Below are 21,880 nucleotides of genomic sequence, written 5' to 3'. Positions count from 1 at the left end.
GTTTCCATCTGTTGGAACCACTTCCAGTCTCGTCTGTTTGATCCACTCCAACCATTGTGGTCCTTAACCTGCCGATAGTCACTTCTGAGCTTTTTCTGAGCTTCTCTCGAAGCTGCTGAAAACTCCTTTTCTACCTGTAGGCATTGAGTCGGAAAGCTCTTGATAGATTTTTTCATTTCGTGTCGCTCCATCTGGTTCCCTCTGTATCCTTTCCTCAGTTACCAACAAAAGAAATGTCTCCACCTCAGTGTTGGACCATGGAGCACACTTTGCTTGTCACGTAAACATCTTGCGAGTTGAAGTCGCTCGTCCAGTGATGTCACTCAGTGACCCTAACATCTGATTGGCCGTGCCCCTTACCAATACCGGGTACAAAAGCCTAGTGGAAAACCCTACAAACCAAGTCGAGTTAGGTTGAGACAAGCTGATACTGATGGAAAAGGGCCATTAGCTAGCTAAAAACTTAGCCAAGCTTGTTCCCTTGTTAAGAGTTGCCATAAATCTTGCTTGCTGTGCTTCTTAATTAGTTTTGACTCTGATCCAGGTGTCATCCTCAGGTCTGAGCCAATGGTTTGGTGTGGTTCGTTTCTTTGTTGTCAGCGCTGCATTTCTTCTCCTGGGGTACCGTGGATGGTTTTGTCTTGTCTGTGCTGCAGCTAAACTTCCTGTAGATCTGTGGTAAAAGGTGTTTGATGCCACAGAAAGAAAACAGGTTTGTGTCGGTGTTCTGTGTGTCTCATAGAGAAGTTTGTCTGTGCAGGAGAGAAAGGCTTCTGCTGGATTTTAATATCTCCTTCCTGATAGTAAAACAGCCTTTTCTATGTGTGTGACAGAAGCAGTAGAGAACTCATTCAGACTTTATTGAACAAGACAGTCGAGTCTCACCGATCAATCTGATGCCTCAGAGATCCTGTGAGTTCTGATGCAAAGCTGATGAGATCCCAGACATCCTTCCTCATCACCTCCATCATTTTCCTCCATCCTGCCACCACAGAGTGACACCAGGGCCTACAAACCTGGAAAATCCCCAGTTAATACAGTTTGAATGGTTTTAAAGAAGAATCCATGAATCTAAAGGTAAGTCCAAAACTTCTTTTTTTATTGACAGTAGTTCAATTTTATCCAAAATGTTTAATCTTTAGTTTTAAAATATGCTAGAAATCTTGGTTTAATATGTTAAAAATCTTCTAAAATCTGTGTCCGTTCCAGTTAAATTCAAGATTTCAGCTTGTAAACAGTCCAAGGTTTTTGTTTTTCATTAGGAGACGGTTTGTCCAGCTCGTCGCTGCAAACTTCCACCTCTGCATCAGTAGCTTCACACACATGAAGTCATTCTTCAGTCCATCACAGCTGTCCCTGATAACAGCCTGGATCATCTTTCTCATCACATAAAAGAAGATCTCCGTTTTCTCCAAACGCAGCTGAAATGTGGACTCATATGTCCACAGGACACATGTTGGCTACATACAGGATGAAAGTTCATATAAAAGTCCTCCTACTTAGTCAAACCCTTCCAAACGCAAGCTGGTTTGGCAGAAAGCATCAAGTTTATGGTGTTTGTCTGAAAGCACAAATAGAGATTCCTCCCTGAATCTTTCCCCAATATTTTTCTGTATAAATGCCAAACAGCAAAGTTCTTCACAACTTCTCAATGAGAAATGTTGAACTATTTTATTGCTCCTGATGAAATCCAGAATGAAGATTTAAACCTATCCTTGCTCAGACATACTAAACCATTGGTGGAATCTGCTTTTATACCCAATCCTGGTACCCTCACATGTCACCAGTTAATCTGCTGAAGCTCGTTACTGGATATTCTGGAAATTTTTTCATCTTTATTTGACTGTAGAACAACTTTTACTGTGGGTCAGATTCAGCATCTGTTTCTAAATACAATGAAGATGATCAGAGAAAACAGAAAATCATGGATTTGGGCTTTCTGACAGCAAAAGGCTCCAGCCAGTTTCGCAATATTAATCTATTTTTAACAAGGAAAATATCAACTACATCATAAAAATCCAGGTCTGTACCACACAGTTTTAAAATATTTCTTCTTCTTTAAAATCTGATTTTTTTTTCCCAGTATTAAACAAGAATTTTTATTCAGTGTTGTTTTCTTCAGTCCCCAGACTGCTGTAGTTCTGACTGAACACATCACAGCTCGTGTAACACGGACCGTCACTTTGTTGGGATTATTACAACTATTTATGATCATTACATCCAAACAAGGCTGGATAATAAATGTGTCATTTATAAATAACCAGGTGATTTCAGGAAACGTGAATCCAGACTGTCTGCTTGTAGACGGAGAGTTTGGACCTGCTGGGCCTGAATCAGTCTCCTCACAGTGGTTTTCATTTATTCACTGTTATGCTAATGTGGTCCATCTCAGGAGGATTCACACCACCGCCGTTTCACCAGATTTCTCTGGCGAGCATTGTTGGAGACGTGATTCAGGGGTCTCGGGGGAAATAAGCGTGTGAGCTGCAGGCAAAGTAATATCCTCAGCCTGTTAGACGGAGCAATAATATGCTCAGGGCCGAGCTCAGCTGAGAGACAGCGGGCCCCCCCAAGGACTCACAGCGACGCCAAGGGAGAGTCTGCCGGCGTTTATGAGGCTACTGTCAGCCAGCGATCCGTCGTCACGCAGATGGTGACCTGTAGCAAAGCCTCATGGGACGGTTTTATGTGAAGAACAGCCAGGTTAGCGGCTCTGCGAGGCGTTCTGACTCACCTGATCATTAAAACAACACATCAGCGTGCTAACATGCACGGTCAGAAAAAAAACATGCATGGGTCTAAATATACCCAAAATTTTAACGAACTTACTCTGAAATGAGAAAATGCAGTAAAAAAAAAAAACTCAATAAAGCCCTCATTAAAACTGTTCAATATATGTGTGTGTGTGTGTGTGTGTGTGTGTGTGTTTAAACAGACTTGAAATTAGCAGCTGAAATGGTTCAGAGGTCAAACATCCTGTAAGTGTTTTTCAGGCTGAGTTCTTCAGTCTGACAGACACGTTAATGAAGCCTCTCAGGGGTAAATGAAGCGTTGTTTGGAGGTATCTGAGTGTTGTTCCAGCAGCAGATGACTGCGTCTCACGCTGCTTTCTGCTCTGCAGGCTCCAAATGATGTTTCTGAACTGCTTTCCCATTAAGTTTAAAAGCCTTTTATCATTATGCTGCTCTTCTGCTGTCACGCCCCCCTCCTCCTCCCCCCGCCTCCCTGCAGAGAGGGAAAGCGGGGAGAGGCTCATATCTTCATGTCCTACTGTGCCTCTACTGCCTCCTGCTGGTGTACAGCGGTTTTTATGGCACCTGTGAGGCAGATTAATCATGAGCTCCAGTTCTAACTTTCTACCAGCAGCTGAGTTCAGTTTCTATTCTGCTTATTCCAGTCCAGGGTCGCAGGAAGCTGGAGCGTATCCCAGCAGGTGAGAGGCAGGAACACCCCGACCCCGTCGTGAAGCTCGGTAGCTGAATAGAGAGATTAAACAGCCGTGTGAGATGGAAACAACGGTTCATCGTTAAAAGCCCCAAACTGAATGGAATAACTTCCTGCCCGTCACAGGAAGCATCAGATGACTGCAGCGTGTTCCTGAGGTTCATAGATGCATCAGTTTAACAGGTAAAAATAATGATGGAAACTTTACAGAAGACTGCTGAAAAGCCTAAAGAAACTAAGCTATGATCTTCATCACCAATAGCAACCGCTACCAACCTGTTCATACTGACAAAGAAACAACAATGAAGCTGTCTGACAATAAGGTCTGGACCAGAGGTGTCAGAACCCAGTCCTGGAGGGCCAGAATCCGGCAGGTTTTTATCATTTCCCTCAAATCAATGGATCCAGCCGCTTCTTGTCAACCTGTTTGAGTGTCGGCCAGGTGTGTGTTGGAGCATGGAGACAACAAGAACCTGCAGGATACCGGCCCTCCAGGACTGCAGTTTGACACCCCTGGTCTGGATGGTTTAAATGTCCTTCCCAGGTCGTGCAGACCTGTTTTTACAGGTGTAAAATGGGTGTGGCCCGTCTTGGAGGCACGCCCGCATTTCACTGCCATACTGCATGCCATGTGCATGTCATGTGCATGCTATGTGCATGCCATGTGCATGCTATGTGCATGCCATGTGCATGCCATACTGCATGCCATGTGCATGCTATGTGCATGCCACACTGCATGCCATGTGCATGCTATGTGCATGCCATACTGCATGCCATGTGCAGGCCATGTGCATGCTATGTGTATGCCATACTGCATGCCATGTGCATGCTATGTGCATGCCATGTGCATGCTATGTGCATGCCATGTGCATGCCATGTGTATGCCATGTGCATGCCATACTGCATGCCATGTGCATGCTATGTGCATGCCATACTGCATGCCATGTGCATGCCATACTGCATATCATGTGCATGCCATGTGCATGCTATGTGCATGCCATGTGTATGCCATGTGCATGCCATACTGCATGCCATACTGCATATCATGTGCATGCCATACTGCATATCATGTGCATGCCATGTGCATGCTATGTGCATGCCATGTGTATGCCATGTGCATGCCATACTGCATGCCATACTGCATGCCATGTGCATGCTATGTGCATGCCATGTGCATGCCATGTGTATGCCATGTGCATGCCATACTGCATGCCATGTGCATGCCATGTGCATGCCATGTGCATGCCATACTGCATGCCATGTGCATGCCATGTGCATGCCATACTGCATGCCATGTGCATGCCATGTGCATGCCATACTGCATGCCATGTGCATGCCATGTGCATGCCATACTGCATGCCATGTGCATGCTATGTGCATGCCATGTGCATGCCATACTGCATGCCATGTGCATGCTATGTGCATGCCATACTGCATGCCATACTGCATGCCATGTGCATGCCATACTGCATGCCATGTGCATGCTATGTGCATGCCATGTGCATGCCATACTGCATGCCATGTGCATGCTATGTGCATGCCATACTGCATGCCATGTGCATGCTATGTGCATGCCATACTGCATGCCATACTGCATGCCATGTGCATGCTATGTGCATGCCATACTGCATGCCATACTGCATGCCATGTGCATGCCATACTGCATGCCATGTGCATGCCATGTGCATGCCATACTGCATGCCATGTGCATGCCATGTGCATGCCATGTGCATGCCATGTGCATGTCATGTGCATGTGACGTTCCAAAGAACTGGAAACACGCTACAAGTCACACAGAGTGAGTTATGGTCCTTTACTTCTGCCTGGAAATGAGCTGCAGCCACTAAACATTTATCAGTCATCAAGTTCTGAGTGGAAGATCCACAAATGCTTTTCCAACTTTCTGAACACGTGTTTTAGATGAACGTCCTTTTTCCTCTCCGTCTTTCAGGCGGCACGTCACCTGTCTGGTTTCTCACCTTTTCACATCTTCTGAGTTTGCAGATTTGATTGTGTCTGGATTTGACTGAAGGCTTTTGGCTTCTTTCACGTCATAAATGTCATGTTGAACTGGTGAAGGAAGCAGAACTTACTGGACGTTGTGGGATGATGTTGGGTTACATGGAGGCGTCGTGGTTAGCACTGTGGCCTCACAGCAAGAAGGTCGCTAGTTCAAGCCTTGGCTCTGCGGCGGTTTGAGCAGTAGTGGCCTTTCTGTGTGGTTTTCATGTTCTTCCCGTGTATGTGTGGGTTTGTCTGGCTTCTTCACACCCACAAAACATGCATGTTGGCTTCACTGAACATTTATCACATTAGTTGCTTTGAATGAAAGTTTCATTCTGACTGTCGAGCAGAATTAAAGAGAAACCTTGTTTCCTGTTTGTTGGTGACTGAATTCATCCTGAATGTCTGCAGGTTTCATCTGATCCTGCAACCAGGAGAGTTTGTTTTTCTGGAGGTTCTCGAGAACTAAAAGATGGAACCAGGTTTGTGCGCGTGTGTGTGTGTGTGTGTGTGTGTGTGTACAGATGGTTAAAGAGCAGCACATGATTGATATGATCTCATTTTAAGAAAGACGCAGGGCTTTAATTTCCTGTCTGTGCTTCGTCTTTATTAACGTCACCATGGTGGATCTTAAAAACCAGCAGAAGAAACCAGATCAGACCACATTCAGTCTGGTCTGAAGGAGTTCAGGAGGGTCCAGGCTCCGTTCAGGACTCACTGCTGCACGAGAATCTTTATTTTTCTGACACTTTGAATGAAGCTGAACCAGCTGGAAGTTGTGTTTTGTCTCGATGGCGACTGATCTGCAGGTGTGGTTACACCTGTGTAAATTCAACCTTCTCAGCGTTCTTCATCTCATCATCAGACTTCCGTCCTCGTGGATTTGTTGTGTTGTGTCAGATTTTCGCTGCATTTGGTTTCTTTTCTGTTTGCAGAGCTTTAGATGACATCAATCATTCAGAGATTCAGAAAATCCTGCTTCTAACAACTCACAGTAAAATCCAGCTGTGTATTTGAAAGAATACGAGGAAGTTTATCCCCTTTTTTAATTGTATTGATTTATTATTTGATTGTGTTTATTTATTGATAGATTAATTAACGAACATGCCAACCTGCTGCAACGAGGACCTGAACCCTCCACGTGTCCTCTCCATCACACGGCTTCCCATCAGCTCAGCATCACGTCGTCTCCTCTGTCTGATCTGGAAAATAAGAATAAAAACATATTTATCAGGGGAATGTGAGCAGTGTTAGCTTAGTGAAGCTAAAGCAGGTCATGTATTGATTGTGTTTCTGACAGTGGTCCTTCTGTTCCTGGAAACAGAATTTAGCTGCTGCATGTAGACTGAAAGCTTCAGGACCCAAACTAATGCTGCTGGACGTCATCTTTGTTTTTATCATTCTGATCGTTTAGTTTCGGACCAAACATCTGCATCAGAGAGGGACTACCAGCTCCAGACCTCGTGGGCCAGTGTCCTGCAGGTTTTAGATGTTTCTGGAACTTGAACCTGTTGTTTCCAACATGGTGGAAATAAAACCAACAAGATGAAGGCTGTGTCTCAATTCGTTAGTGCACTGGAATGCAGAGCGTACTGCTCACTACGGTGGGTAAGTGTTGTCCCAAATGGAACATGGACGTAGAGCACTAACCGGTAGTGACAAACTCACATTTGACCACAATTATGCCACCAAAAGTAAAACAAAGCGCTAAATTACGAGAATGAATTTGCTTCTCTCATGAAACTACATCGCATTAAAGGTGACGAAGGATCCTCCTCCGATTGGCTGAACATTAGTTGGTACGTATATTTGTTTATTTCTAACGTGTATGACCCGCCTGCATACGTACCCAGAGTGCGTAGCTATTATTATTGGCTCATTGTTTCAGAGACGGTTCTTCCCACTAAATTCTTTTTAGGAAGTTGTGAAAAATAAATGAACAAATCCAGCAAACATAACTTTATGTATCATATCATCATATATAATGGCCTACACTAGAGGGATCTATCTCAGTTGTTAACAATACAAAGCACCATCAGACTGTCATGTGTCTCTGCATGTCTCCCACATGCTTATTAGTATAATAAAGTGCAAATCAAAACACTAATAAAACAGCTTTTAAATATGCAAAGATATTTTCAGCGGAAAAAATGTCCTTTACATGAAACACGTGTTTTAACTGGTGTTTACTCTGATGCTGTGCACATCTGGCAACAGGAAAGGGATTATAAATGATAATGTAGGGAATGTAATGCTGTAAAGAAGATGCTCAGACACACAGATGCAGCAAAGTTGTTACAGAAACATTTTATAGAATCCTTTATTGAATCTCCTCCTGCTTGTAGCAGTCCATCTTCCTCATGACGCTCCTCAGGCAGCCTGTCTGAATCCACCTGCAAGCTCGCTTCACCTGCTGCCTGTCAGAAGCCAGGTGTGTGTGGAGAGGTCTTCCAGGATCCTAGAGACCAGGTGGAGGTCAGTCTTTCAGGATCCTAGAGACCAGGTGGAGGTCCGTCTTTCAGGATCCTAGAGACCAGGTGGAGGTCCGTCTTTCAGGATCCTAGAGACCAGGTGGAGGTCCGTCTTTCAGGACCCTAGAGACCAGGCGGAGGTCCGTCTTTCAGGATCCTAGAGACCAGGTGGAGGTCCGTCTTTCAGGATCCTAGAGACCAGGTGGAGGCCCGTCTTTCAGGATCCTGGAGACCAGGTGGAGGTCCGTCTTTCAGGATCCTGGAGACCAGGTGGAGGTCCGTCTTTCAGGACCCTAGAGACCAGGTGGAGGTCCGTCTTTCAGGACCCTAGAGACCAGGTGGAGGTCCGTCTTTCAGGATCCTAGAGACCAGGTGGAGGTCCGTCTTTCAGGATCCTAGAGACCAGGTGGAGGTCCGTCTTTCAGGATCCTAGAGACCAGGTGGAGGTCCGTCTTTCAGGATCCTAGAGACCAGGTGGAGGTCCGTCTTTCAGGATCCCAGAGACCAGGTGGAGGTCCGTCTTCCAGGATCCCAGAGACCAGGTGGAGGTCCGTCTTTCAGGATCCTAGAGACCAGGTGGAGGTCCGTCTTTCAGGATCCTAGAGACCAGGTGGAGGTCCGTCTTTCAGGATCCTAGAGACCAGGTGGAGGTCCGTCTTCCAGGACCCTAGAGACCAGGTGGAGGTCCGTCTTTCAGGATCCTAGAGACCAGGTGGAGGTCCGTCTTTCAGGATCCTAGAGACCAGGTGGAGGTCCGTCTTTCAGGATCCTAGAGACCAGGTGGAGGTCCGTCTTTCAGGATCCTAGAGACCAGGTGGAGGTCCGTCTTTCAGGACCCTAGAGACCAGGTGGAGGTCCGTCTTTCAGGACCCTAGAGACCAGGTGGAGGTCCGTCTTTCAGGATCCTAGAGACCAGGTGGAGGTCCGTCTTTCAGGATCCTAGAGACCAGGTGGAGTTCTGTCTTTCAGGACCCTAGAGACCAGGTGGAGGTCCGTCTTTCAGGATCCTAGAGACCAGGTGGAGGTCTGTCTTTCAGGATCCTAGAGACCAGGTGGAGGTCCGTCTTTCAGGATCCTAGAGACCAGGTGGAGGTCCGTCTTTCAGGATCCTAGAGACCAGGTGGAGGTCTGTCTTTCAGGATCCTAGAGACCAGGTGGAGGTCCGTCTTTCAGGATCCTAGAGAACAGGTGGAGGTCCGTCTTTCAGGACCCTAGAGACCAGGTGGAGGTCCGTCTTTCAGGATCCTAGAGACCAGGTGGAGGTCTGTCTTTCAGGATCCTAGAGACCAGGTGGAGGTCCGTCTTTCAGGATCCTAGAGACCAGGTGGAGGTCCGTCTTTCAGGATCCTAGAGACCAGGTGGAGGACCGTCTTTCAGGATCCTAGAGACCAGGTGGAGGTCTGTCTTTCAGGATCCTAGAGACCAGGTGGAGGTCTGTCTTTCAGGATCCTAGAGACCAGGTGGAGGTCCGTCTTTCAGGATCCTAGAGACCAGGTGGAGGTCCGTCTTTCAGGATCCTAGAGACCAGGTGGAGGTCCGTCTTTCAGGATCCTAGAGACCAGGTGGAGGTCCGTCTTTCAGGATCCTAGAGACCAGGTGGAGGTCCGTCTTTCAGGATCCTAGAGACCAGGTGGAGGTCCGTCTTTCAGGACCCTGGAGACCAGGTGGAGGTCCGTCTTTCAGGACCCTGGAGACCAGGTGGAGGTCCGTCTTTCAGGATCCCGGAGACCAGGTGGAGGTCCGTCTTTCAGGATCCCGGAGACCAGGTGGAGGTCCGTCTTTCAGGATCCCAGAAACCAGGTTGTGGTCCGTCTTTCAGGATCCCAGAGACCAGGTGGAGGTCCGTCTTTCAGGATCCTAGAGACCAGGTGGAGGTCCGTCTTTCAGGATCCTGGAGACCAGGTGGAGGTCCGTCTTTCAGGACCCTAGAGACCAGGTGGAGGTCCGTCTTTCAGGATCCTAGAGACCAGGTGGAGGTCCGTCTTTCAGGATCCTAGAGACCAGGTGGAGGTCCGTCTTTCAGGACCCTAGAGACCAGGTGGAGGTCCGTCTTTCAGGATCCCAGAGACCAGGTGGAGGTCCGTCTTTCAGGACCCTAGAGACCAGGTGGAGGTCCGTCTTTCAGGATCCTAGAGACCAAGGTGGAGGTCCGTCTTTCAGGATCCTAGAGACCAGGTGGAGGTCCGTCTTTCAGGATCCTAGAGACCAGGTGGAGGTCCGTCTTTCAGGATCCTAGAGACCAGGTGGAGGTCTGTCTTTCAGGATCCTAGAGACCAGGTGGTGGTCTGTCTTTCAGGATCCTAGAGACCAGGTGGAGGTCCGTCTTTCAGGATCCTAGAGACCAGGTGGAGGTCCGTCTTTCAGGATCCTAGAGACGAGGTGGAGGACCGTCTTTCAGGATCCTAGAGACCAGGAGGAGGTCTGTCTTTCAGGATCCTAGAGACCAGGTGGAGGTCCGTCTTTCAGGATCCTAGAGACCAGGTGGAGGTCCGTCTTTCAGGATCCTAAAGACCAGGTGGAGGTCCGTCTTTCAGGATCCTAGAGACCAGGTGGAGGTCCGTCTTTCAGGATCCTAGAGACCAGGTGGAGGTCCGTCTTTCAGGATCCCGGAGACCAGGTGGAGGTCCGTCTTTCAGGATCCCGGAGACCAGGTGGAGGTCCGTCTTTCAGGATCCCAGAAACCAGGTTGTGGTCCGTCTTTCAGGATCCTAGAGACCAGGTGGAGGTCCGTCTTTTAGGATCCTAGAGACCAGGTGGAGGTCCGTCTTTCAGGACCCCAGAAACCAGGTGGAGGTCCGTCTTTCAGGATCCTAGAGACCAGGTGGAGGTCCGTCTTTCAGGATCCTAGAGACCAGGTGGAGGTCTGTCTTTCAGGATCCTAGAGACCAGGTGGAGGTCCGTCTTTCAGGATCCTAGAGACCAGGTGGAGGTCTGTCTTTCAGGATCCTAGAGACCAGGTGGAGGTCCGTCTTTCAGGATCCTAGAGACCAGGTGGAGGTCCGTCTTTCAGGACCCTAGAGACCAGGTGGAGGTCCGTCTTTCAGGACCCTGGAGACCGGGTGGAGGTCCGTCTTTCAGGATCCCGGAGACCAGGTGGAGGTCCGTCTTTCAGGACCCTAGAGACCAGGTGGAGGTCCGTCTTTCAGGACCCTGGAGACCGGGTGGAGGTCCGTCTTTCAGGACCCTGGAGACCGGGTGGAGGTCCGTCTTTCAGGATCCCGGAGACCAGGTGGAGGTCCGTCTTTCAGGACCCCGGAGACCAGGTGGAGGTCCGTCTTTCAGCATCCCAGAGACCAGGTGGAGGTCCGTCTTTCAGGATCCTAGAGACCAGGTGGAGGTCCGTCTTTCAGGATCCCAGAGACCAGGTGGAGGTCCGTCTTTCAGGATCCTAGAGACCAGGTGGAGGTCCGTCTTTCAGGATCCTAGAGACCAGGTGGAGGTCCGTCTTTCAGGATCCTAGAGACCAGGTGGAGGTCTGTCTTTCAGGATCCTAGAGACCAGGTGGAGGACCGTCTTTCAGGATCCTAGAGACCAGGTGGAGGTCCGTCTTTCAGGATCCTAGAGACCAGGTGGAGGTCCGTCTTTCAGGATCCTAGAGACCAGGTGGAGGTCCGTCTTTCAGGATCCTAGAGACCAGGTGGAGGTCCGTCTTTCAGGATCCTAGAGACCAGGTGGAGGTCCGTCTTTCAGGACCCTAGAGACCAGGTGGAGGTCCGTCTTTCAGGACCCTGGAGACCAGGTGGAGGTCCGTCTTTCAGGATCCCGGAGACCAGGTGGAGGTCCGTCTTTCAGGATCCCGGAGACCAGGTGGAGGTCCGTCTTTCAGGATCCCAGAAACCAGGTTGTGGTCCGTCTTTCAGGATCCCAGAGACCAGGTGGAGGTCCGTCTTTTAGGATCCCAGAGACCAGGTGGAGGTCCGTCTTTCAGGATCCCAGAGACCAGGTGGAGGTCCGTCTTTCAGGATCCTAGAGACCAGGTGGAGGTCTGTCTTTCAGGATCCTAGAGACCAGGTGGAGGTCTGTCTTTCAGGATCCTAGAGACCAGGTGGAGGTCTGTCTTTCAGGATCCTAGAGACCAGGTGGAGGTCCGTCTTTCAGGACCCTAGAGACCAGGTGGAGGTCCATCTTTCAGGACCCTGGAGACCGGGTGGAGGTCCGTCTTTCAGGATCCCGGAGACCAGGTGGAAGTCCGTCTTTCAGGACCCCGGAGACCAGGTGGAGGTCCGTCTTTCAGCATCCCAGAGACCAGGTTGAGGTCCGTCTTTCAGGATCCCAGAGACCAGGTGGAGGTCCGTCTTTCAGGATCCCAGAGACCAGGTGGAGGTCCGTCTTTCAGGATCCTAGAGACCAGGTGGAGGTCCGTCTTTCAGGATCCTAGAGACCAGGTGGGGGTCCGTCTTTCAGGATCCTAGAGACCAGGTGGAGGTCTGTCTTTCAGGATCCTAGAGACCAGGTGGAGGTCCGTCTTTCAGGATCCTGGAGACCAGGTGGAGGTCCGTCTTTCAGGATCCCGGAGACCAGGTGGAGGTCCGTCTTTCAGGATCCTGGAGACCAGGTGGAGGTCTGTCTTTAAGGATCCTAGAGACCAGGTGGAGGACCGTCTTTCAGGATCCTAGAGACCAGGTGGAGGTCTGTCTTTCAGGATCCTAGAGACCAGGTGGAGGTCCGTCTTTCAGGATCCTAGAGACCAGGTGGAGGTCCGTCTTTCAGGATCCTAGAGACCAGGTGGAGGTCCGTCTTTCAGGACCCTAGAGACCAGGTGGAGGTCCGTCTTTCAGGACCCAGGAGACCAGGTGGAGGTCCGTCTTTCAGGATCCCGGAGAACAGGTGGAGGTCCGTCTTTCAGGATCCCGGAGACCAGGTGGAGGTCCGTCTTTCAGGATCCCGGAGACCAGGTGGAGGTCTGTCTTTCAGGATCCTAGAGACCAGGTGGAGGTCCGTCTTTCAGGATCCTAGAGACCAGGTGGAGGTCCGTCTTTCAGGATCCTAGAGACCAGGTGGAGGTCCGTCTTTCAGGACCCTAGAGACCAGGTGGAGGTCCGTCTTTCAGGACCCTGGAGACCAGGTGGAGGTCCGTCTTTCAGGACCCTGGAGACCAGGTGGAGGTCCGTCTTTCAGGATCCCGGAGACCAGGTGGAGGTCCGTCTTTCAGGATCCCGGAGACCAGGTGGAGGTCCGTCTTTCAGGATCCCGGAGACCAGGTGGAGGTCCGTCTTTCAGGATCCCAGAGACCAGGTGGAGGTCCGTCTTTCAGGATCCTAGAGACCAGGTGGAGGTCCGTCTTTCAGGATCCTAGAGACCAGGTGGAGGTCCGTCTTTCAGGATCCTAGAGACCAGGTGGAGGTCCGTCTTTCAGGATCCTAGAGACCAGGTGGAGGTCCGTCTTTCAGGATCCTAGAGACCAGGTGGAGGTCCGTCTTTCAGGACCCTAGAGACCAGGTGGAGGTCCGTCTTTCAGGATCCTAGAGACCAGGTGGAGGTCCGTCTTTCAGGATCCTAGAGACCAGGTGGTGGTCCGTCTTTCAGGATCCTAGAGACCAGGTGGAGGTCCGTCTTTCAGGACCCTAGAGACCAGGTGGAGGTCCGTCTTTCAGGACCCTGGAGACCAGGTGGAGGTCCGTCTTTCAGGATCCTGGAGACCAGGTGGAGGTCCGTCTTTCAGGATCCCGGAGACCAGGTGGAGGTCCGTCTTTCAGGATCCCAGAAACCAGGTTGTGGTCCTTCTTTCAGGATCCTGGAGACCAGGTGGAGGTCCGTCTTTCAGGACCCTAGAGACCAGGTGGAGGTCCGTCTTTCAGGATCCTGGAGACCAGGTGGAGGTCCGTCTTTCAGGATCCTAGAGACCAGGTGGAGGTCTGTCTTTCAGGATCCTAGAGACCAGGTGGAGGTCCGTCTTTAAGGATCCTAGAGACCAGGCGGAGGTCCGTCTTTCAGGATCCTAGAGACCAGGTGGAGGTCCGTCTTTCAGGATCCTAGAGACCAGGTGGAGGTCCGTCTTTCAGGACCCTGGAGACCAGGTGGAGGTCCGTCTTTCAGGACCCTAGAGACCAGGTGGAGGTCCGTCTTTCAGGATCCTAGAGACCAGGTGGAGGTCCGTCTTTCAGGACCCTAGAGACCAGGTGGAGGTCCGTCTTTCAGGATCCCGGAGACCAGGTGGAGGTCCGTCTTTCAGGATCCCGGAGACCAGGTGGAGGTCCGTCTTTCAGGATCCCAGAAACCAGGTTGTGGTCCGTCTTTCAGGATCCCAGAGACCAGGTGGAGGTCCGTCTTTCAGGATCCTAGAGACCAGGTGGAGGTCCGTCTTTCAGGATCCTAGAGACCAGGTGGAGGTCCGTCTTTCAGGATCCTAGAGACCAGGTGGAGGTCCGTCTTTCAGGACCCTAGAGACCAGGTGGAGGTCCGTCTTTCAGGACCCTAGAGACCAGGTGGAGGTCCGTCTTTCAGGATCCCGGAGACCAGGTGGAGGTCCGTCTTTCAGGATCCCAGAGACCAGGTTGAGGTCCGTCTTTCAGGATCCCAGCGACCAGGTGGAGGTCCGTCTTTCAGGATCCCAGAGACCAGGTGGAGGTCCGTCTTTCAGGATCCCAGAGACCAGGTGGAGGTCCGTCTTTCAGGATCCCTGAGACCAGGTGGAGGTCCATCTTTCAGGACCCTAGAGACCAGGTGGAGGTCCGTCTTTCAGGATCCTAGAGACCAGGTGGAGGTCCGTCTTTCAGGATCCTAGAGACCAGGTGGAGGTCTGTCTTTCAGGATCCTAGAGACGAGGTGGAGGACCGTCTTTCAGGATCCTAGAGACCAGGTGGAGGTCCGTCTTTCAGGATCCTAGAGACCAGGTGGAGGTCCGTCTTTCAGGATCCTAGAGACCAGGTGGAGGTCCGTCTTTCAGGATCCTAGAGACCAGGTGGAGGTCTGTCTTTCAGGATCCTAGAGACCAGGTGGAGGTCCGTCTTTCAGGATCCTAGAGACCAGGTGGAGGTCCGTCTTTCAGGACCCTAGAGACCAGGTGGAGGTCCGTCTTTCAGGACCCTGGAGACCAGGTGGAGGTCCGTCTTTCAGGATCCCGGAGACCAGGTGGAGGTCCGTCTTTCAGGATCCCGGAGACCAGGTGGAGGTCCGTCTTTCAGGATCCCAGAAAGCAGGTTGTGGTCCGTCTTTCAGGATCCCAGAGACCAGGTGGAGGTCCGTCTTTTAGGATCCTAGAGACCAGGTGGAGGTCCGTCTTTCAGGATCCTGGAGACCAGGTGGAGGTCCGTCTTTCAGGACCCTAGAGACCAGGTGGAGGTCCGTCTTTCAGGATCCTAGAGACCAGGTGGAGGTCCGTCTTTCAGGATCCTAGAGACCAGGTGGAGGTCTGTCTTTCAGGATCCTAGAGACCAGGTGGAGGTCTGTCTTTCAGGATCCTAGAGACCAGGTGGAGGTCTGTCTTTCAGGATCCTAGAGACCAGGTGGAGGTCTGTCTTTCAGGATCCTAGAGACCAGGTGGAGGTCCGTCTTTCAGGACCCTAGAGACCAGGTGGAGGTCCATCTTTCAGGACCCTAGAGACCAGGTGGAGGTCCGTCTTTCAGGATCCCGGAGACCAGGTGGAGGTCCGTCTTTCAGGACCCCGGAGACCAGGTGGAGGTCCGTCTTTCAGCATCCCAGAGACCAGGTTGAGGTCCGTCTTTCAGGATCCCAGAGACCAGGTTGAGGTCCGTCTTTCAGGATCCCAGAGACCAGGTGGAAGTCCGTCTTTCAGGATCCCAGAGACCAGGTGGAGGTCCGTCTTTCAGGATCCTAGAGACCAGGTGGAGGTCCGTCTTTCAGGATCCCAGAGACCAGGTGGGGGTCCGTCTTTCAGGATCCTAGAGACCAGGTGGAGGTCTGTCTTTCAGGATCCTGGAGACCAGGTGGAGGTCCGTCTTTCAGGACCCTAGAGACCAGGTGGAGGTCCGTCTTTCAGGATCCTGGAGACCAGGTGGAGGTCCGTCTTTCAGGATCCTGGAGACCAGGTGGAGGTCTGTCTTTAAGGATCCTAGAGACCAGGTGGAGGACCGTCTTTCAGGATCGTAGAGACCAGGTGGAGGTCCGTCTTTCAGGATCCTAGAGACCAGGTGGAGGTCCGTCTTTCAGGATCCTAGAGACCAGGTGGAGGTCCGTCTTTCAGGATCCTAGAGACCAGGTGGAGGTCCGTCTTTCAGGACCCTAGAGACCAGGTGGAGGTCCGTCTTTCAGGACCCTAGAGACCAGGCGGAGGTCCGTCTTTCAGGACCCTAGAGACCAGGTGGAGGTCCGTCTTTCAGGACCCTAGAGACCAGGTGGAGGTCCGTCTTTCAGGATACCGGAGACCAGGTGGAGGTCCGTCTTTCAGGATCCCGGAGACCAGGTGGAGGTCCGTCTTTCAGGATCCCAGAGACCAGGTGGAGGTCCGTCTTTCAGGATCCCGGAGACCAGGTGGAGGTCCGTCTTTCAGGATCCCGGAGACCAGGTGGAGGTCCGTCTTTCAGGATCCCAGAGACCAGGTTGTGGTCCGTCTTTCAGGATCCCAGAGACCAGGTTGTGGTCCGTCTTTCAGGATCCCAGAGACCAGGTTGTGGTCCGTCTTTCAGGATCCTAGAGACCAGGTGGAGGTCCGTCTTTCAGGATCCTAGAGACCAGGTGGAGGTCCGTCTTTCAGGATCCTAGAGACCAGGTGGAGGTCCGTCTTTCAGGATCCTAGAGACCAGGTGGAGGTCCGTCTTTCAGGATCCTAGAGACCAGGTGGAGGTCCGTCTTTCAGGACCCTAGAGACCAGGTGGAGGTCCGTCTTTCAGGATCCTAGAGACCAGGTGGAGGTCCGTCTTTCAGGACCCTAGAGACCAGGTGGAGGTCCGTCTTTCAGGACCCTAGAGACCAGGTGGAGGTCCGTCTTTCAGGATCCCGGAGACCAGGTTGAGGTCCGTCTTTCAGGATCCTAGAGACCAGGTGGAGGTCCGTCTTTCAGGACCCTAGAGACCAGGCGGAAGTCCGTCTTTCAGGACCCTAGAGACCAGGCGGAGGTCCGTCTTTCAGGACCCTAGAGACCAGGCGGAGGTCCGTCTTTCAGGACCCTAGAGACCAGGTGGAGGTCCGTCTTTCAGGATCCCGGAGACCAGGTGGAGGTCCGTCTTTCAGGATCCCGGAGACCAGGTGGAGGTCCGTCTTTCAGGATCCCAGAGACCAGGTGGAGGTCCGTCCTTCAGGATCCCAGAGACCAGGTGGAGGTCCGTCTTTCAGGATCCCAGAGACCAGGTGGAGGTCCGTCTTTCAGGATCCCAGAGACCAGGTGGAGGTCCGTCTTTCAGGATCCCAGAGACCAGGTGGAGGTCCGTCTTTCAGGATCCTAGAGACCAGGTGGAGGTCCGTCTTTCAGGATCCTAGAGACCAGGTGGAGGTTTGTCTTTCAGGATCCTAGAGACCAGGTGGAGGTTTGTCTTTCAGGATCCTAGAGACCAGGTGGAGGTCCGTCTTTTAGGATCCTAGAGACCAATGTGGAGGTCCGTCTTTCAGGATCCTAGAGACCAATGTGGAGGTCCGTCTTTCAGGATCCTAGAGACCAGGTGGAGGTCCGTCTTTCAGGATCCTAGATACCAGTTGGAGGTCCGTCTTTCAGGATCCCGGAGACCAGGTGGAGGACCGTCTTTCAGGATCCCGGAGACCAGGTGGAGGTCCGTCTTTCAGGATCCCAGAGACCAGGTGGAGGTCCGTCTTTCAGGATCCTAGAGACCAGGTGGAGGTCCGTCTTTCAGGACCCTAGAGACCAGGTGGAGGTCCGTCTTTCAGGACCCCGGAGACCAGGTGGAGGTCCGTCTTTCAGGATCCCGGAGACCAGGTGGAGGTCCGTCTTTCAGGATCCCGGAGACCAGGTGGAGGTCCGTCTTTCAGGATCCCAGAAACCAGGTTGTGGTCCGTCTTTCAGGATCCCAGAGACCAGGTGGAGGTCCGTCTTTCAGGATCCTAGAGACCAGTTGGAGGTCCGTCTTTCAGGATCCTAGAGACCAGGTGGAGGTCCGTCTTTCAGGATCCTAGAGACCAGGTGGAGGTCCGTCTTTCAGGATCCTGGAGACCAGGTGGAGGTCCGTCTTTCAGGATCCTAAAGACCAGGTGGAGGTCCGTCTTTCAGGATCCTAGAGACCAGGTGGAGGTCCGTCTTTCATGATCCTAGAGACCAGGTGGAGGTCCGTCTTTCAGGATCCTAGAGACCAGGTGGAGGTCCGTCTTTCAGGATCCTAGAGACCAGGTGGAGGTCCGTCTTTCAGGATCCTAGAGACCAGGTGGAGGTCCATCTTTCAGGACCCTAGAGACCAGGTGGAGGTCCGTCTTTCAGGACCCTAGAGACCAGGTGGAGGTCCGTCTTTCAGGATCCCGGAGACCAGGTGGAGGTCCGTCTTTCAGGATCCCAGAGACCAGGTTGAGGTCCGTCTTTCAGGATCCTAGAGACCAGGTGGAGGTCCGTCTTTCAGGATCCTAGAGACCAGGTGGAGGTCCGTCTTTCAGGATCCTAGAGACCAGGTGGAGGTCCGTCTTTCATGATCCTAGAGACCAGGTGGAGGTCCGTCTTTCAGGATCCTAGAGACCAGGTGGAGGTCCGTCTTTCAGGATCCTAGAGACCAGGTGGAGGTCCGTCTTTCAGGATCCTAGAGACCAGGTGGAGGTCCATCTTTCAGGACCCTAGAGACCAGGTGGAGGTCCGTCTTTCAGGACCCTAGAGACCAGGTGGAGGTCCGTCTTTCAGGATCCCGGAGACCAGGTGGAGGTCCGTCTTTCAGGATCCCAGAGACCAGGTTGAGGTCCGTCTTTCAGGATCCTAGAGACCAGGTGGAGGTCCGTCTTTCAGGATCCTAGAGACCAGGTGGAGGTCCGTCTTTCAGGATCCTAGAGACCAGGTGGAGGTCCGTCTTTCAGGACCCTAGAGACCAGGTGGAGGTCCGTCTTTCAGGACAATGGAGACCAGGTGGAGGTCCGTCCTTCAGGATCCCGGAGACCAGGTGGAGGTCCGTCTTTCAGGATCCCGGAGACCAGGTGGAGGTCCGTCTTTCAGGATCCCAGAAACCAGGTTGTGGTCCTTCTTTCAGGATCCTGGAGACCAGGTGGAGGTCCGTCTTTCAGGACCCTAGAGACCAGGTGGAGGTCCGTCTTTCAGGATCCTGGAGACCAGGTGGAGGTCCGTCTTTCAGGATCCTGGAGACCAGGTGGAGGTCCGTCTTTCAGGATCCTAGAGACCAGGTGGAGGTCCGTCTTTCAGGATCCTAGAGACCAGGTGGAGGTCCGTCTTTCAGGATCCTAGAGACCAGGTGGAGGTCCGTCTTTCAGGATCCTAGAGACCAGGTGGAGGTCCGTCTTTCAGGATCCTAGAGACCAGGTGGAGGTCCGTCTTTCAGGATCTTAGAGACCAGGTGGAGGTCCGTCTTTCAGGATCCTAGAGACCAGGTGGAGGTCCGTCTTTCAGGATCTTAGAGACCAGGTGGAGGTCCGTCTTTCAGGATCCTAGAGACCAGGTGGAGGTCCGTCTTTCAGGATCCTAGAGACCAGGTGGAGGTCCGTCTTTCAGGACCCTAGAGACCAGGTGGAGGTCCGTCTTTCAGGACCCTAGAGACCAGGTGGAGGTCCGTCTTTCAGGATCCTAGAGACCAGGTGGAGGTCCGTCTTTCAGGACCCTAGTGACCAGGCGGAGGTCCGTCTTTCAGGATCCTAGAGACCAGGCGGAGGTCCGTCTTTCAGGACCCTAGAGACCAGGCGGAGGTCCGTCTTTCAGGATCCCGGAGACCAGGTGGAGGTCCGTCTTTCAGGATCCCGGAGACCAGGTGGAGGTCCGTCTTTCAGGATCCCAGAGACCAGGTGGAGGTCCGTCTTTCAGGATCCCAGAGACCAGGTTGAGGTCCGTCTTTCAGGATCCCAGAGACCAGGTGGAGGTCCGTCTTTCAAGATCCTAGAGACCAGGTGGAGATCCGTCTTTCAGGATCCTAGAGACCAGGTGGAGGTCCGTCTTTCAGGATCCCAGAAACCAGGTTGTGGTCCTTCTTTCAGGATCCTGGAGACCAGGTGGAGGTCCGTCTTTCAGGACCCTAGAGACCAGGTGGAGGTCCGTCTTTCAGGATCCTGGAGACCAGGTGGAGGTCCGTCTTTCAGGATCCTAGAGACCAGGTGGAGGTCTGTCTTTCAGGATCCTAGAGACCAGGTGGAGGTCCGTCTTTCAGGATCCTAGAGACCAGGTGGAGGTCCGTCTTTCAGGATCCTAGAGACCAGGTGGAGATCCGTCTTTCAGGATCCTAGAGACCAGGTGGAGGTCCGTCTTTCAGGATCCTAGAGACCAGGTGGAGGTCCGTCTTTTAGGATCCTAGAGACCAGGTGGAGGTCCGTCTTTCAGGATCCTAGAGACCAGGTGGAGGTTTGTCTTTCAGGATCCTAGAGACCAGGTGGAGGTTTGTCTTTCAGGATCCTAGAGACCAGGTGGAGGTCCGTCTTTTAGGATCCTAGAGACCAATGTGGAGGTCCGTCTTTCAGGATCCTAGAGACCAATGTGGAGGTCCGTCTTTCAGGATCCTAGAGACCAGGTGGAGGTCCGTCTTTCAGGATCCTAGATACCAGTTGGAGGTCCGTCTTTCAGGATCCCGGAGACCAGGTGGAGGACCGTCTTTCAGGATCCCGGAGACCAGGTGGAGGTCCGTCTTTCAGGATCCTAGAGACCAGGTGGAGGTCCGTCTTTCAGGATCCTAGAGACCAGGTGGAGGTCCGTCTTTCAGGACCCTAGAGACCAGGTGGAGGTCCGTCTTTCAGGACCCCGGAGACCAGGTGGAGGTCCGTCTTTCAGGATCCCGGAGACCAGGTGGAGGTCCGTCTTTCAGGATCCCGGAGACCAGGTGGAGGTCCGTCTTTCAGGATCCCGGAGACCAGGTGGAGGTCCGTCTTTCAGGATCCCAGAGACCAGGTTGAGGTCCGTCTTTCAGGATCCCAGAGACCAGGTGGAGGTCCATCTTTCAGGACCCTAGAGACCAGGTGGAGGTCCGTCTTTCAGGATCCTAGAGACCAGGTGGAGGTCCGTCTTTCAGGATCCTAGATACCAGGTGGAGGTCCGTCTTTCAGGATCCTAGAGACCAGGTGGAGGTCCGTCTTTCAGGACCCTAGAGACCAGGTGGAGGTCCGTCTTTCAGGACAATGGAGACCAGGTGGAGGTCCGTCTTTCAGGATCCCGGAGACCAGGTGGAGGTCCGTCTTTCAGGATCCCGGAGACCAGGTGGAGGTCCGTCTTTCAGGATCCCAGAAACCAGGTTGTGGTCCTTCTTTCAGGATCCTGGAGACCAGGTGGAGGTCCGTCTTTCAGGACCCTAGAGACCAGGTGGAGGTCCGTCTTTCAGGATCCTGGAGACCAGGTGGAGGTCCGTCTTTCAGGATCCTGGAGACCAGGTGGAGGTCCGTCTTTCAGGATCCTAGAGACCAGGTGGAGGTCCGTCTTTCAGGATCCTAGAGACCAGGTGGAGGTCCGTCTTTCAGGATCCTAGAGACCAGTTGGAGGTCCGTCTTTCAGGATCCTAGAGACCAGGTGGAGGTCCGTCTTTCAGGATCCTAGAGACCAGGTGGAGGTCCGTCTTTCAGGATCTTAGAGACCAGGTGGAGGTCCGTCTTTCAGGATCCTAGAGACCAGGTGGAGGTCCGTCTTTCAGGATCCTAGAGACCAGGTGGAGGTCCGTCTTTCAGGATCCTAGAGACCAGGTGGAGGTCCGTCTTTCAGGATCCTAGAGACCAGGTGGAGGTCCGTCTTTCAGGACCCTAGAGACCAGGTGGAGGTCCGTCTTTCAGGACCCTAGAGACCAGGTGGAGGTCCGTCTTTCAGGATCCTAGAGACCAGGTGGAGGTCCGTCTTTCAGGACCCTAGTGACCAGGCGGAGGTCCGTCTTTCAGGATCCCAGAGACCAGGCGGAGGTCCGTCTTTCAGGACCCTAGAGACCAGGTGGAGGTCCGTCTTTCA

Source organism: Telmatherina bonti (assembly GCF_933228915.1).
Source record: "Telmatherina bonti genome assembly, chromosome: 16".
Classification (NCBI taxonomy): Eukaryota; Metazoa; Chordata; class Actinopteri; order Atheriniformes; family Telmatherinidae; genus Telmatherina; species Telmatherina bonti.
This window is presented reverse-complemented; position numbering follows the sequence as displayed.